Source organism: Pleurodeles waltl, chromosome 6 (genome assembly GCF_031143425.1).
Source record: "Pleurodeles waltl isolate 20211129_DDA chromosome 6, aPleWal1.hap1.20221129, whole genome shotgun sequence".
Classification (NCBI taxonomy): Eukaryota; Metazoa; Chordata; class Amphibia; order Caudata; family Salamandridae; genus Pleurodeles; species Pleurodeles waltl.
Genome location: NC_090445.1, coordinates 342,437,533 through 342,453,207, shown reverse-complemented (window position 1 = coordinate 342,453,207; position 15,675 = coordinate 342,437,533). Strand labels below are relative to the sequence as shown.

General features: G+C 47.3%; 2 non-coding genes across 2 annotated transcripts; both read left to right on the top strand.

Moving 5' to 3' along the window:
- The first annotated feature begins 780 nt into the window (after positions 1–780).
- Positions 781–853, top strand: TRNAR-ACG (transfer RNA arginine (anticodon ACG)). Its single transcript has one exon. It is a non-coding gene; the product is annotated as a tRNA-Arg (tRNA).
- Positions 854–2,550: 1,697 nt separating this feature from the next.
- On the top strand, positions 2,551–2,623 carry TRNAR-ACG (transfer RNA arginine (anticodon ACG)). Its single transcript has one exon. It is a non-coding gene; the product is annotated as a tRNA-Arg (tRNA).
- The last annotated feature ends 13,052 nt before the right edge of the window (positions 2,624–15,675 follow it).

Below are 15,675 nucleotides of genomic sequence, written 5' to 3'. Positions count from 1 at the left end.
TGTTGATTTCACGGTCATTTACTTCACCAGACAACATGCTGCGTTCTTTCTCAAGGCGAGAGTTGTCTATTTTACAATCAAAACACAGCGCTACCAAGGATGCTACCAAGGATATGGTCATGGTAGACACAGAACAAACTCATCAGCCTAATATTAAGGGCTTGTAGTTAACATTCCCAAATTCAGAAATACAAAATAAAAAAAAGAAAGTGAATACAAAAATTGTGGGAGTTCGGAGACTATTTCTGCAGCGATGCCAGGATGCGCGCGAACCCAACCAGCTTTAAAATCGGATCACTGCTGTAAAATGCAGCTGCCTAGATTGATGGAGCGAATATTCATCTCTATAACCAGGGTTACGGTTTAATGAATATTTAGTAGCTATGTTATGTACAAAAGTCCTCACTGCCTCACGTACTAATTGTTATATAGACAAGAGATTTGGATATTTTAATCTTTAAAAGTAACTGAAGAGGAATCGATCTGTGATGTCGAGTAAAAGATGAAAGTGCAGTTTAATATCATTCAACTATATCTGTATCATGTACAGATGGTACGTTTCCTTCCGGCCAGTCCTGAGCAGGTACCTTAACATAAATAGCAACACCTGTCAGATCTCAGCAGCAGTTTAACGATGAGGAAATAATTTCCACAAAAGTGTCTGTTCAAGTCTTGTTTGACTCCGGGGCTCCCCAGTACTCGCTAGTCATAAACGCATGTGACATCACGAGGCCCTTCTTCATACTATGTCACAGCCCATCCTGCTCCCTTGGCATCGTTGGGTCAGTGGCGCAATGGATAACGCGTCTGACTACGGATCAGAAGATTCCAGGTTCGACTCCTGGCTGGCTCGACTGGGAGTTGTATTTTAGCATCTTAAGAATCAGTCAGAGTATATGTAAGGGGTAACTAAATGTGCATCTATAAAACATTAGTCACATCATTTCATGTAAATATGTCCTTACACTTGAAACGGTGCATTGCATCAAGGCGGAGCAACAGCAAGGGATACGTTGACACAGCAGCTTTCTTTTATTTATGTTTCTAGAAAATGCCCCTCTACAACGGTGTTCCTGTAAGAGCCTTTAGATTTGCCCGGCGACCGGAGATTTCACAATAATTTTACTTTCCCATAAAAAATGTATACGGTCTTTGTCGAGTCCACAGTAACTTATGTTGTTTTTAAGAATTAAAACACAGCTTCCGGAGAAATGTTTTTTTTTGTTTCATTACCCTCTCTATATTTTATTTAAAACACAGAGTTCTTAACGAAAGCACAATTGTACTATTATTTTACACACGTCTGAGCTTCACTGTTAAATTAACAATAGTGTGACATTTTTTAATTTCAAAGAAGTGAAAAAGCGCGGTTCAATGAAGGAGTCGAACCTGGAATCTTCTGATCCGTAGTCAGACGCGTTATCCATTGCGCCACTGGCCCGCCGCTACCTGCCGACAGCACGGCAGGGATCCATCAGAATACAGCCAGGGAGACAGTGCATCCATCATCCGTCTAATCGTAGGGGCTTGTAATGCAGACCCCAGACTCACAAATATAACACTTAAAAGAACAGACAGACATTGCTGCGGGAACGGGGGGAGTTCGCAGCACGTGCCTGCGGCCGAAGCAGCTTTAACATTCATTTCACCCTGATGAAATTCTGCTGCAGCACTTATGGGGGATATTCGTCTCTATAGATAATACAGATGGTACGTTTCCTCTGTGAAAGTCGTGAGTAGGTACCTTGACATAAGTACCAACAGCTGCCAGATCTCGTCAGCAGTCAGGTGTTTTACATAATGTACTTGTCCCCGTACTGCTTGTCTTCTATGCACTAAAGGGATGATCACACTCAGATAAATAGGTATGTGTGTATCTGCCACGGCATCCTCCTTCATGCTCTGTCACACTCCATCCTAGAGGTTGTGAAGGGCGGCAAGTGGCACAATCGATAAAGTGCCTGACAGCAGAACAGCGGACTCCAGGCCCCACCGCTAGCTGTCCCCATCAGCTGTGTCACCCTTTTTTCAAGTGCATTAGTAAAAGCCACTAATTTCAGAAGTAAATGAAATTATAAAACAGGATCTAGAAACTGGAACACATGAAAGCTGTTCCGTCAGCGCTTCTAAGGGCTCTTTTTCCTGTTTCATACACCGTGTAATATGGGACTGTGGCATCTCACCGCGGCCTGTTCACCCGAAACTGTGGCAGGAAAGTGCTAGTTAAAAGAAGAGTTTTGATTGGCTGTCTGACCACTTCTAACAGACTTTCAAACCAGTCAGAGCAGCCAAAGTATACAAAGCTCCTCCATTAGTCGGTCTCCCAAGAGTGCAGAAAGTTGGTAAATCTATCCAAACTTTCCTCATTACCGATACTTTCAGTGAGATCGTTTAATACGTCCTTTCTCCTGCGGGTTCACCCTTTGCTACTGTTGTAGTATGCGTTTGAACTAAAAATTCATAATCATACCCCGAACATTATGAGTCTTAAACACCCACATTCACGTGCGTGTTAGTGCTCTATGGTTTCTCTCTAGTTACTTTGTCGGTGGGCCAGTGGCGCAATGGATAACGCGTCTGACTACGGATCAGAAGATTCCAGGTTCGACTCCTGGCTGGCTCGTAATTCACTTTTAGCACATTCATGTTCACCAAATTGATTACAACATAGATTTTTACCAAGTTGATTTCTACAAAAAATATCCCCATTTATGACATCTCTTTTAAAATTACAACTCATTAAAAAAAATTTACATCAAAAGATGAAATAACGAAACTTTGCAGTGAGTAGTCTCAGCGCTTTATGTATTTTTGTGTCATTTAAACTTTGAAAAGAATAATAAATATAATCTTGGAAACACGCATAACTGATATTTGATTTGGTTACTCAGTTTTTTCATGGTAAATTAACTTTTTCTGTAGGTTCACAGCATGGTTGGAATAATAATTTGACGGGTCAATAAAAATTGAAAATTTTGCAACACATTAAAGAATAAAATATGACATTCATTATAAGTCCTGCATTTAATGCGGGGAAATAAAACAAAAGGCTTTGACAAAAAGCAGCCTTTACATGAAAATAAAAGTTTGAGAGGGCTTTGACTTATTTAGGGCCTGATTTATGAAAAGTTAGTGCCGCCATTACGTCATTTTTTAATGCAAAAGCGTTGCAAACTTACAACATATAATTATTATATTTTGTAAGTTTGTGCCGCTTTTGCATCAAAAAGTGACATTAAGGCATCACTAACTTTTCATAAATCAAGCCCTAAGGCCCATATTTATACTTTTTTTGTGCCTCATTTGTGTCACTTTTTGGCGCAAAAGCAGCGCAAACTTACAAAATACAATTATTTTATAAATAAAAGTAAAATAGATTGTTTCCATCGTGGGCAGACTTCAAACTGCTGGATATGAAGCCAGTCTCCAATGTGAATCGTTTATGTTGGCTGACACATTTATTATTTACTCTTTTAAAGCAATCTTTGTTTATTGCTTGGATTTTCCTGAACCACAAAAATCAGCTTGTGACACACTACTGTGTAGCAACCCATACGTTTAGAAACACTGGCATAAATATTGCTTATGGCTTATAAATATACCCCGAAGAGTCTTTTAGAAGCACCCAAAAACCTGTTCAAGAGGGTGGGCCCCCGAGACAAGACACAGGCCAAGAGTGGGTACCAGGGTAAGAACTCGGATCCCAAGAAGGCTTGGTGCTTCATTTGTAAAGCCAATGGGCACCGAACTGGAGACTGCCTGTCCCAGAAAGAATCCCCAAGGTGCACCTGCCGGTCCTACTACAATGATATGTCTCCAGATGGGATCCCAAGTGGATCCTGACCATGTCAGAGAGCTCAGAGAATCAACTTTAGTCTCTGAGGGTGGGGTAGATGTAACTGCCCTGGCTGCCTGGCCCAATAATCTGGAGAAGTACAGACAACAGCCTAATATTAATGGGATCAACGTTGAAGCACTGAAGGGTACAGGTGAAAGTGTCACCATGGTGACTGAAAAATTGATATTCCCAGAACAGTATCTGACTGGTTAAACCTTCACAGTCATCAGTGCTGACAACCAAGCTAAGGTCCATCCCATGGCAATGGTGTCCTTAGAGTTGGGAGGGTTTTCTGGCTAAACAAAGGTGGTGGTATCCTCTACAATTTCTGCAGCCTCTCTGCTAGGAACTGATCTGGAAATCCTGAATAGCCGTGTGTGAAAACAAGAGCACCATGCAAAGCCCAGAGTTAAAAAGAGGTGCTGGAGCCTGGAAAAATGACCCAGCCCTCCAAGGGAAAAGGCAGGAATTCTGGTAAGCCAGCATATGAGTAGCACAAGCCCATGAGGGAACTAAGCCCCAGGAACTTGGGCCTTATGCTGCAGCCCTCTATGGGGGGCCCTCTAGATAAGAGCTGTACCTGACCCAGAGGACTTGTCCCACTCATGAGAGCCAGAGTCATCAAATTGCTGATCAGGAAAAAGGAGATGGCAGTGGCTCCCACAGAGCCTATTTGGAGGAAGGAGTCCTGTATGCTGAGGCTAGAAACCCTAAACCTGGTGCCACAAAGAGAGTGGTAGTGCCACAGATATATAGAGAGTTCCTGCTACCTTTGGCTCATGACATCCCCTTATCTGGGCACCTTGGCCAGACCAAAAATTGGAATAGGTTAGTATCTCACTTCTATTGGCCAGGAACATTCCAGAAGGTGATGGAGTTTTGTAACTTCCATGTCACCTGTCAAGCCAGTGGCAAGATAGGTGGCCACCCAAAAGTCCCCTTAATTCTACGTCCTGTAGTTGGAGTTCCCTTTGAAAAGGTAGGGGTTGATATAATTTGGCCCTCTAGATCCCCCAACAGCATCAGGGAACAGATACATACTGGTGGTAGTGGATCATGCCACCAGGTACGCCAAAGCTATACCCCTTAGGACTACTAGTGCTCCTGCAGTTGCAGGGCCCCAATCAGTATTTTTACTAGAATGGGCTTCCCTAAGGAGATGGTGTAGGAAGTTGGCTCTGTATGTGCTATTTCAAAGTAAGGAATAGCATGCACAGAGTCCAAGGGTTCCCCTTAGAGGTAAAATAGTGGTAAAAATAGATAATACTAAGGCTCTATTTTGTGGTAGTGTGGTCGAGCAGTAGGCTTATCCAAGGAGTAGTGTTAAGCATTTGTTGTACATACACATAGACAATAAATGAGGTACACACACTCAGAGACAAATCCAGCCAATAGGTTTTGTATAGAAAAATATCTTTTCTTAGTTTATTTTAAGAACCACAGGTTCAAATTCTACATGTAATATCTCATTTGAAAGGTATTGCAGGTAAGTACTTTAGGAACTTTAAATCATAAAAATTGCATGTATACTTTTCAAGTTATTGACAAATAGCTGTTTTAAAAGTGGACACTTAGTGCAATTTTCACAGTTCCTGGGGGAGGTAAGTTTTTGTTAGTTTTACCAGGTAAGTAAGACACTTACAGGGTTCAGTTCTTGGTCCAAGGTAGCCCACCGTTGGGGGTTCAGAGCAACCCCAAAGTCACCACACCAGCAGCTCAGGGCCGGTCAGGTGCAGAGTTCAAAGTGGTGCCCAAAACACATAGGCTAGAATGGAGAGAAGGGGGTGCCCCGGTTCCGGTCTGCTTGCAGGTAAGTACCCGCGTCTTCAGAGGGCAGACCAGGGGGGGTTTTGTAGGGCACCGGGGGGGACACAAGCCCACACAGAAATTTCACCCTCAGCAGCGCGGGGGCGGCCGGGTGCAGTGTAGAAACAAGCGTCGGGATCGCAATGTTAGTCTATGAGAGATCTCGGGATCTCTTCAGCGCTGCAGGCAGGCAAGGGGGGGATTCCTCGGGGAAACCTCCACTTGGGTAAGGGAGAGGGACTCCTGGGGGTCACTTCTCCAGTGAAAGTCCGGTCCTTCAGGTCCTGGGGGCTGCGGGTGCAGGGCCTCTCCCAGGCGTCGGGACTTTAGGTCCAAAGAGTCGCGGTCAGGGGAAGCCTCGGGATTCCCTCTGCAGGCGGCGCTGTGGGGGCTCAGGGGGGACAGGTTTTGGTACTCACAGTATCAGAGTAGTCCTGGGGTCCCTCCTGAGGTGTTGGATCGCCACCAGCCGAGTCGGGGTCGCCGGGTGCAGTGTTGCAAGTCTCACGCCTGTTGCGGGGAGCTTGCAGGGTTCTTTAAAGCTGCTGGAAACAAAGTTGCAGCTTTTCTTGGAGCAGGTCCGCTGTCCTCGGGAGTTTCTTGTCTTTTCGAAGCAGGGGCAGTCCTCAGAGGATGTCGAGGTCGCTGGTCCCTTTGGGAGGCGTCGCTGGAGCAGGATCTTTGGAAGGCAGGAGACAGGCCGGTGAGTTTCTGGAGCCAAGGCAGTTGTCGTCTTCTGGTCTTCCTCTGCAGGGGGTTTTCAGCTAGGCAGTCCTTCTTCTTGTAGTTGCAGGAATCTAATTTTCTAGGGTTCAGGGTAGCCCTTAAATACTAAATTTAAGGGCGTGTTTAGGTCTGGGGGGTTAGTAGCCAATGGCTACTAGCCCTGAGGGTGGGTACACCCTCTTTGTGCCTCCTCCCAAGGGGAGGGGGTCACAATCCTAACCCTATTGGGGGAATCCTCCATCTGCAAGATGGAGGATTTCTAAAAGTTAGAGTCACCTCAGCTCAGGACACCTTAGGGGCTGTCCTGACTGGCCAGTGACTCCTCCTTGTTTTTCTCATTATTTTCTCCGGCCTTGCCGCCAAAAGTGGGGCCTGGCCGGAGGGGGCGGGCAACTCCACTAGCTGGAGTGTCCTGCTGGGTTGGCACAAAGGAGGTGAGCCTTTGAGGCTCACCGCCAGGTGTGACAATTCCTGCCTGGGGGAGGTGTTAGCATCTCCACCCAGTGCAGGCTTTGTTACTGGCCTCAGAGTGACAAAGGCACTCTCCCCATGGGGCCAGCAACATGTCTCGGTTTGTGGCAGGCTGCTAAAACTAGTCAGCCTACACAGATAGTCGGTTAAGTTTCAGGGGGCACCTCTAAGGTGCCCTCTGTGGTGTATTTTACAATAAAATGTACACTGGCATCAGTGTGCATTTATTGTGCTGAGAAGTTTGATACCAAACTTCCCAGTTTTCAGTGTAGCCATTATGGGGCTGTGGAGTTCGTGTTTGACAGACTCCCAGACCATATACTCTTATGGCTACCCTGCACTTACAATGTCTAAGGTTTTGTTTAGACACTGTAGGGGTACCATGCTCATGCACTGGTACCCTCACCTATGGTATAGTGCACCCTGCCTTAGGGCTGTAAGGCCTGCTAGAGGGGTGTCTTACCTATACTGCATAGGCAGTGAGAGGCTGGCATGGCACCCTGAGGGGAGTGCCATGTCGAATTACTCGTTTTGTCCTCACTAGCACACACAAGCTGGCAAGCAGTGTGTCTGTGCTGAGTGAGAGGTCTCCAGGGTGGCATAAGACATGCTGCAGCCCTTAGAGACCTTCCTTGGCATCAGGGCCCTTGGTACTAGCAGTACCAGTTACAAGGGACTTATCTGGATGCCAGGGTCTGCCAATTGTGGATACAAAAGTACAGGTTAGGGAAAGAACACTGGTGCTGGGGCCTGGTTAGCAGGCCTCAGCACACTTTCAATTGTAAACATAGCATCAGCAAAGGCAAAAAGTCAGGGGGCAACCATGCCAAGGAGGCATTTCCTTACACAACCCCCCCCCAAACGAAAGAGGATGAGACTAACCTTTCCCAAGAGAGTCTTCATTTTCTAAGTGGAAGAACCTGGAAAGGCCATCTGCATTGGCATGGGCAGTCCCAGGTCTGTGTTCCACTATAAAGTCCATTCCCTGTAGGGAGATGGACCATCTCAACAGTTTAGGATTTTCACCTTTCATTTGCATCAGCCATTTGAGAGGTCTGTGGTCAGTTTGAACTAGGAAGTGAGTCCCAAAGAGGTATGGTCTCAGCTTCTTCAGGGACCAAACCACAGCAAAGGCCTCCCTCTCAATGGCACTCCAACGCTGCTCCCTGGGGAGTAATCTCCTGCTAATGAAAGCAACAGGCTGGTCAAGGCCATCATCATTTGTTTGGGACAAAACTGCCCCTATCCCATGTTCAGAGGCATCAGTCTGCACAATGAACTGCTTAGAATAATCTGGAGCTTTGAGAACTGGTGCTGAGCACATTGCCTGTTTCAGGGTGTCAAAGGCCTGTTGGCATTCCACAGTCCAGTTTACTTTCTTGGGCATTTTCTTGGAGGTGAGTTCAGTGAGGGCTGTCACAATGGATCCATATCCCTTCACAAACCTCTTGTAGTACCCAGTCAAGCCAAGGAATGCCCTGACTTGAGTCTGGGTTTTTGGAGCTACCCAGTCCAGAATAGTCTGGATCTTGGGTTGGAGTGGCTGAACTTGGCCTCCACCTACAAGGTGTCCCAAGTAAACCACAGTTCCCTGCCCTATCTGGCATTTGGATGCCTTGATAGAGAGGCCTGCAGATTGCAGAGCCTTCAAAACCTTCCTCAGGTGGACCAGGTGATCCTGCCAGGTGGAGCTAAAGACAGCAATATCATCAAGATAAGCTGTGCTAAAGGACTCCAAGCCAGCAAGGACTTGATTCACCAACCTTTGGAAGGTGGCAGGGGCATTCTTTAAACCAAAGGGCATAACAGTAAACTGATAATGCCCATCAGGTGTGGAGAATGCTGTCTTTTCTTTTGCTCCAGGTGCCATTTTTATTTGCCAGTACCCTGCTGTCAAGTCAAAGGTACTTAGAAATTTGGCAGCACCTAATTTATCAATGAGCTCATCAGCTCTTGGAATTGGATGGGCATCTGTCTTGGTGACAGAATTGAGCCCTCTGTAGTCCACACAAAACCTCATCTCTTTCTTTCCATCTGTGGTGTGAGGTTTGGGGACTAAGACCACTGGGCTAGCCCAGGGGCTGTCAGAGCGCTCAATTACTCCCAATTCCAGCATCTTGTGGACTTCCACCTTGATGCTTTCTTTGACATGGTCAGATTGTCTAAAGATTTTGTTCTTGACAGGCATGCTGTCTCCTGTGTCCACATCATGGGTACACAGGTGTGTCTGACCAGGGGTCAAGGAGAAGAGTTCAGGAAACTGTTGTAGGACTCTCCTACAATCAGCTTGCTGTTGGCCAGAGAGGGTGTCTGAGTAGATCACTCCATCTACTGTGCCATCTTTTGGGTCTGATGACAGAAGATCAGGGAGAGGTTCACTCTCTGCCTCCTGATCCTCATCTGTTACCATCAACAGATTCACATCAGCCCTGTCATGGAAGAGCTTAAGGCGGTTCACATGGATCACCCTCTTGGGGCTCCTGCTTGTGCCCAGGTCCACCAGGTAGGTGACCTGACTCTTCCTCTCTAGCACTGGGTAAGGGCCACTCCATTTGTCCTGGAGTGCCCTGGGAGCCACAGGCTCCAGAACCCAGACCTTCTGCCCTGGTTGGAACTCAACCAGTGCAGCCTTTTGGTCATACCAAAACTTCTGGAGTTGTTGGCTGGCCTCAAGGTTTTTGGTTGCCTTTTCCATGTACTCTGCCATTCTAGAGCGAAGGCCAAGTACATAGTCCACTATGTCCTGTTTAGGCTCATGGAGAGGTCTCTCCCAGCCTTCTTTAACAAGGGCAAGTGGTCCCCTTACAGGATGACCAAACAGAAGTTCAAAGGGTGAGAATCCTACTCCCTTCTGTGGTACCTCCCTGTAAGCGAAAAGCAGACATGGCAGGAGGACATCCCATCTCCTTTTGAGTTTTTCTGGGAGCCCCATGATCATGCCTTTTAATGTCTTGTTGAATCTCTCAACTAAGCCATTAGTTTGTGGATGGTAGGGTGTAGTGAATTTATAAGTCACTCCACACTCATTCCACATGTGCTTTAGGTATGCTGACATGAAGTTGGTACCTCTGTCAGACACCACCTCCTTAGGGAAACCCACTCTGGTAAAGATACCAATGAGGGCCTTGGCTACTGCAGGGGCAGTAGTCGACCTAAGGGGAATAGCTTCAGGATACCTGGTAGCATGATCCACTACTACCAGGATATACATATTTCCTGAGGCTGTGGGAGGTTCTAGTGGACCAACTATGTCCACACCCACTCTTTCAAAGGGCACCCCCACCACAGGAAGTGGAATGAGGGGGGCCTTTGGATGCCCACCTGTCTTACCACTGGCTTGACAGGTGGGGCAGGAGAGGCAAAACTCCTTAACCATGTTGGACATATTGGGCCAGTAGAAGTGGTTGACTAACCTCTCCCACGTCTTGGTTTGTCCCAAATGTCCAGCAAGGGGAATGTCATGGGCCAATGTTAGGATGAACTCTCTGAACAGCTGAGGCACTACCACTCTCCTAGTGGCACCAGGTTTGGGGTCTCTGGCCTCAGTGTACAGGAGCCCATCTTCCCAATAGACCCTATGTGTTCCATTTTTCTTGCCTTTGGACTCTTCAGCAGCTTGCTGCCTAAGGCCTTCAAGAGAGGGACAGGTTTCTTGTCCCTTACACAGCTCTTCCCTTGAGGGTCCCCCTGGGCCCAAGAGCTCAACCTGATAAGGTTCAAGCTCCAAAGGCTCAGTTCCCTCAGAGGGCAGAACTTCTTCCTGAGAAGAGAGGTTCCCTTTCTTTTGCTGTGTTGCAGTTGGTTTCCCAACTGACTTTCCTTTTCTCTTGGTAGGCTGGGCCATTCTTCCAGACTCCAGCTCTACTTGTTCACCCTGTGCCTTGCATTGTGCTCTGGTTTTCACACACACCAGTTCAGGGATACCCAGCATTGCTGCATGGGTTTTTAGTTCTACCTCAGCCCATGCTGAGGACTCCAGGTCATTTCCAAGCAGACAGTCCACTGGGATATTTGAGGAGACCACCACCTGTTTCAGGCCATTGACCCCTCCCCATTCTAAAGTAACCATTGCCATGGGATGTACTTTTCTCTGATTGTCAGCGTTGGTGACTGTGTAAGTTTTTCCAGTCAGGTATTGGCCAGGGGAAACCAGTTTCTCTGTCACCATGGTGACACTGGCACCTGTATCCCTCAGGCCCTCTATTCTAGTCCCATTAATCACGAGTTGCTGTCTGTATTTTTGCATGTTAGGCGGCCAGACAGCTAGTGTGGCTAAATCCACCCCACCCTCAGAAACTAGAGTAGCTTCAGTGTGGACCCTGATTTGCTCTGGGCACACTGTTGATCCCACTTGGAGACTAGCCATACCAGTGTTACCTGGATGGGAGTTTGGAGTGGAACCTTTCTTGGGACAGGCCTTGTCTCCAGTTTGGTGTCCATGCTGTTTACAGCTATGACACCAGGCCTTTTTGGGATCAAAGTTTTTACCCTTGTACCCATTGTTTTGTGAAGAGGCTCTGGGCCCACCCTCCTGTGCAGGTTTTTGGGGGCCTGTAGAAGACTCTTTACTATTTTTAGTTTTGGTTGTCTCATCACCCTTCTGCTGGGGAGTCTTTGTGACCCCTTTCTTTTGGTCACCCCCTGTTGAAGTCTTGGACACCCTTGTCTTGACCCAATGGTCCGCCTTCTTTCCCAATTCTTGGGGAGAAATTGGTCCTAGGTCTACCAGATGCTGATGCAGTTTATCATTGAAACAATTACTTAACAGGTGTTCTTTCACAAATAAATTGTACAGCCCATCATAATTACTTACACCACTGCCTTGAATCCAACCATCTAGTGTTTTCACTGAGTAGTCAACAAAGTCAACCCAGGTCTGGCTCGAGGATTTTTGAGCCCCCCTGAACCTAATCCTGTACTCCTCAGTGGAGAATCCAAAGCCCTCAATCAGGGTACCCTTCATGAGGTCATAAGATTCTGCATCTTGTCCAGAGAGTGTGAGGAGTCTATCCCTACACTTTCCTGTGAACATTTCCCAAAGGAGAGCACCCCAGTGAGATCTGTTCACTTTTCTGGTTACACAAGCCCTCTCAAAAGCTGTGAACCATTTGGTGATGTCATCACCATCTTCATATTTAGTTACAATCCCTTTAGGGATTTTCAACATGTCAGGAGAATCTCTGACCCTATTTATGTTGCTGCCACCATTGATGGGTCCTAGGCCCATCTCTTGTCTTTCCCTCTCTATGGCTAGGATCTGTCTTTCCAAAGCCAATCTTTTGGCCATCCTGGCTAACTGGATGTCCTCTTCACTGGGGCTATCCTCAGTGATTTCAGAGGTGTTGGTCTCTCCTGTGAGGGAACCAGCATCTCTGACTATTATTTTTGGAGTCAGGGTTTGAGGGACCCTGTTCTCCCTAGATAGGACTGGTAGGGGGGAATTGTCCTCCAAGTCACTATCCTCTTCCTCTGAGTTGCCACCCTCAGAGGGGTTGGCCTTTTCAAACTCTGCCAAAAGCTCCTGGAGCTGTATTTTGGTAGGTTTGGGGCCCATTGTTATTTTCTTTATTTTACAGAGTGACCTTAGCTCCCTCATCTTAAGATGGAGGTAAGGTGTGGTGTCGAGTTCCACCACAGTCACATCTGTGCTAGACATTTTGTTTCTAAAAGTTGGAATACTTTTTAAGAATCTACAACTGTTTCTAGAATCTAATTTCAAACTTTTAACAAACTTTTAAACTCTAAAAGACAATGCTAAACAGGGACTTAACACACAAGGCCCTAGCAGGACTTTTAAGAATTTAGAAAAATTTCAAATTGCAAAAATCAATTTCTAATGACAATTTTGGAATTTGTCGTGTGATCAGGTATTGGCTGAGTAGTCCAGCAAATGCAAAGTCTTGTACCCCACCGCTGATCCACCAATGTAGGAAGTTGGCTCTGTATGTGCTATTTCAAAGTAAGGAATAGCATGCACAGAGTCCAAGGGTTCCCCTTAGAGGTAAAATAGTGGTAAAAATAGATAATACTAAGGCTCTATTTTGTGGTAGTGTGGTCGAGCAGTAGGCTTATCCAAGGAGTAGTGTTAAGCATTTGTTGTACATACACATAGACAATAAATGAGGTACACACACTCAGAGACAAATCCAGCCAATAGGTTTTGTATAGAAAAATATCTTTTCTTAGTTTATTTTAAGAACCACAGGTTCAAATTCTACATGTAATATCTCATTTGAAAGGTATTGCAGGTAAGTACTTTAGGAACTTTAAATCATAAAAATTGCATGTATACTTTTCAAGTTATTGACAAATAGCTGTTTTAAAAGTGGACACTTAGTGCAATTTTCACAGTTCCTGGGGGAGGTAAGTTTTTGTTAGTTTTACCAGGTAAGTAAGACACTTACAGGGTTCAGTTCTTGGTCCAAGGTAGCCCACCGTTGGGGGTTCAGAGCAACCCCAAAGTCACCACACCAGCAGCTCAGGGCCGGTCAGGTGCAGAGTTCAAAGTGGTGCCCAAAACACATAGGCTAGAATGGAGAGAAGGGGGTGCCCCGGTTCCGGTCTGCTTGCAGGTAAGTACCCGCGTCTTCGGAGGGCAGACCAGGGGGGGTTTTGTAGGGCACCGGGGGGGACACAAGCCCACACAGAAATTTCACCCTCAGCAGCGCGGGGGCGGCCGGGTGCAGTGTAGAAACAAGCGTCGGGATCGCAATGTTAGTCTATGAGAGATCTCGGGATCTCTTCAGCGCTGCAGGCAGGCAAGGGGGGGATTCCTCGGGGAAACCTCCACTTGGGTAAGGGAGAGGGACTCCTGGGGGTCACTTCTCCAGTGAAAGTCCGGTCCTTCAGGTCCTGGGGGCTGCGGGTGCAGGGCCTCTCCCAGGCGTCGGGACTTTAGGTCCAAAGAGTCGCGGTCAGGGGAAGCCTCGGGATTCCCTCTGCAGGCGGCGCTGTGGGGGCTCAGGGGGGACAGGTTTTGGTACTCACAGTATCAGAGTAGTCCTGGGGTCCCTCCTGAGGTGTTGGATCGCCACCAGCCGAGTCGGGGTCGCCGGGTGCAGTGTTGCAAGTCTCACGCCTGTTGCGGGGAGCTTGCAGGGTTCTTTAAAGCTGCTGGAAACAAAGTTGCAGCTTTTCTTGGAGCAGGTCCGCTGTCCTCGGGAGTTTCTTGTCTTTTCGAAGCAGGGGCAGTCCTCAGAGGATGTCGAGGTCGCTGGTCCCTTTGGGAGGCGTCGCTGGAGCAGGATCTTTGGAAGGCAGGAGACAGGCCGGTGAGTTTCTGGAGCCAAGGCAGTTGTCGTCTTCTGGTCTTCCTCTGCAGGGGTTTTTCAGCTAGGCAGTCCTTCTTCTTGTAGTTGCAGGAATCTAATTTTCTAGGGTTCAGGGTAGCCCTTAAATACTAAATTTAAGGGCGTGTTTAGGTCTGGGGGGTTAGTAGCCAATGGCTACTAGCCCTGAGGGTGGGTACACCCTCTTTGTGCCTCCTCCCAAGGGGAGGGGGTCACAATCCTAACCCTATTGGGGGAATCCTCCATCTGCAAGATGGAGGATTTCTAAAAGTTAGAGTCACCTCAGCTCAGGACACCTTAGGGGCTGTCCTGACTGGCCAGTGACTCCTCCTTGTTTTTCTCATTATTTTCTCCGGCCTTGCCGCCAAAAGTGGGGCCTGGCCGGAGGGGGCGGGCAACTCCACTAGCTGGAGTGTCCTGCTGGGTTGGCACAAAGGAGGTGAGCCTTTGAGGCTCACCGCCAGGTGTGACAATTCCTGCCTGGGGGAGGTGTTAGCATCTCCACCCAGTGCAGGCTTTGTTACTGGCCTCAGAGTGACAAAGGCACTCTCCCCATGGGGCCAGCAACATGTCTCGGTTTGTGGCAGGCTGCTAAAACTAGTCAGCCTACACAGATAGTCGGTTAAGTTTCAGGGGGCACCTCTAAGGTGCCCTCTGTGGTGTATTTTACAATAAAATGTACACTGGCATCAGTGTGCATTTATTGTGCTGAGAAGTTTGATACCAAACTTCCCAGTTTTCAGTGTAGCCATTATGGGGCTGTGGAGTTCGTGTTTGACAGACTCCCAGACCATATACTCTTATGGCTACCCTGCACTTACAATGTCTAAGGTTTTGTTTAGACACTGTAGGGGTACCATGCTCATGCACTGGTACCCTCACCTATGGTATAGTGCACCCTGCCTTAGGGCTGTAAGGCCTGCTAGAGGGGTGTCTTACCTATACTGCATAGGCAGTGAGAGGCTGGCATGGCACCCTGAGGGGAGTGCCATGTCGACTTACTCGTTTTGTCCTCACTAGCACACACAAGCTGGCAAGCAGTGTGTCTGTGCTGAGTGAGAGGTCTCCAGGGTGGCATAAGACATGCTGCAGCCCTTAGAGACCTTCCTTGGCATCAGGGCCCTTGGTACTAGCAGTACCAGTTACAAGGGACTTATCTGGATGCCAGGGTCTGCCAATTGTGGATACAAAAGTACAGGTTAGGGAAAGAACACTGGTGCTGGGGCCTGGTTAGCAGGCCTCAGCACACTTTCAATTGTAAACATAGCATCAGCAAAGGCAAAAAGTCAGGGGGCAACCATGCCAAGGAGGCATTTCCTTACAGATGGTGTCAAACAGATGGAGAAACTTCATATCTGCATACCTCAAGGCAATGTGGAATGAATGTTGAGTGATTTATATGTTCACCACCCCATATCACCACAAGAAAATGGTTCAGTTTAGAGATTCAACAAAATCATGAAGGGCATGATTGGATTGCAAGATTGCAAGACTTCTTGATAAACTCAGAAGGGGATAGGACATCCTGTTACCTTGTCTGCTTTT